The 1,608-nt window shown below is 54.2% G+C and overlaps 1 pseudogene across 1 annotated transcript; it reads left to right on the forward strand.

Moving 5' to 3' along the window:
- Nucleotides 1-425: 425 nt before the first annotated feature.
- On the forward strand, nucleotides 426-1,561 carry LOC146598768 (uncharacterized; annotated as a pseudogene). The gene is made up of 2 exons (XR_014895207.1): nucleotides 426-524; nucleotides 808-1,561. The product of XR_014895207.1 is annotated as an uncharacterized LOC146598768 (transcript).
- The last annotated feature ends 47 nt before the right edge of the window (nucleotides 1,562-1,608 follow it).

Genomic DNA, 1,608 nt, shown 5'->3' on the forward strand with positions numbered 1-1,608 from the left:
TGGTGCCCCAGCATAGCCAGCTGGCTCTGCCTCTGCCTGCCTCAGCAATGAGATGGTCAGTCTCTCCGATAGTCCCACTGAAGAAGGGGCACAGAGGGAGGTCTTTGTCCTGCCTGCCTGCCCTCTATGCAGTGTTTCTCTCCAGTCTGCCTGGTAGAGGGGCAGGCTGAAGTTTTAGAAGAAGCCTGGCTGAAATGAGGCTGATGGGAATGGGCAACCCAGGGCAGTGGGAAGCTCTAGCACCCCAATTTTAACTGGAAAAAAAAGTTTCAGTGCGCCCCTTTGACCATTGTATCTCTGAGACCCTGCACGCAGTTCTTTGTAGCCATCGCAAGGTTGGAAGTGGACAGCAGGATTAGGAGCGGACAGCAGCTTTCTTTCCTCTGCAAGCTCATTAAAATCGATTCCCTGACTTGATTTTGCAGCTGTGGAGTCAACAGCATTGTTACAGAGCTCAGAGGCTTCTCTGGACAACTCCTAGGACAGGCTTCCTCCAATGTCCTTGACACTGACTTCCCCAGAAGGTAAGTCCCTGTGCTGTACAGGGTGCAGTGTGTCTTACGGGGAGCAAATAGCCCCTCTTCTCTCATTGGATAAACACACAGCTCCTCTTTGATTCTGGACTTCTTTCCCCTGGCCAGGAAATAGTGCTGTGGTGGCCTTAGATCTCCAGTGTTAAGTTCTCTGTACCTGCCTCGTTTGCGCTCTGATGCCCACCTCCCCAGTGGGCATATGACAAGTTGTGCTCCCTGTGCAGTATGCCCCTTTCCCTCTTGCCCAATGTGACAGTGTTTTCTATCTTACCAGAGAAAKCCTTTCAGTGTGGTTCTCCACAAGCACCAAAGGTGCAACTGGACGTGGCTGCTGACAGCAACACTCCTGACTTTCTGGAATCATCTAGCCAGGACTCTCCCCAGAGCTTGTTGCAGGATTCCCCAGTGGAGACTTCATCCCCCTCACTGCTCCAGTCATACAGCATATCAGCGCTGCGGAGGCTGGCATGTCTCAGGCAACATCAGCTGTGGAGGCAGCCTGAAGAGCTCCCTCTGCTGCTCAAGACCCGCAAGTATCAAGGTGCTTCCAGGCCAACCAGTTGTCTCTCTCTCCAACTTTTCCTGTCCTGCCCAGTAGCCGTTTGGCATCCCTAACTGAAGGGACACCTCACAGAGAGCAGGCAGACTCCAGTGACACAACTTTCCCTCCGGATGTGACAAAGGTTGGCCTGGCTCATGCTAGGACTCAGAGGGATGCCCCATGCAGCAGCAGAAAGTCTGTCGGTGCCAAGAAGAAGCTGTTGGTGGGAGACAGCCAAGCACTGCCTGACCTCCATAGGTCCCTCCGGGGACTGCAGCACAAGCAGCGTTCAAGTGACATCCCCCAGGGCAGTGAGACAGACTCTAGCAGGAAGCTGGAGTTTGTGAGTGCCCAGGGAGCAAAGAAGAGCAGAAGAGAGACGACCAGGCTGCAGCATGGAGGGGAACCCCCCAAGGAGGAGAATGAGCAGGCATCCTCACCGAGTGGTCTGGACTCCAGGCTAGAGCAGCGAGGAGCTCTGCAGCCGGTAAAGACAAAGTGGCTGAGGCCTCTCCTTGTCTCTGTGTAACAGTA

The sequence above is a fragment of the Rhea americana genome, unplaced genomic scaffold (assembly GCF_003343005.1).
Source record: "Rhea americana isolate MKP2758 unplaced genomic scaffold, rheAme1 scaffold_1534, whole genome shotgun sequence".
NCBI lineage: Eukaryota > Metazoa > Chordata > Aves > Rheiformes > Rheidae > Rhea > Rhea americana.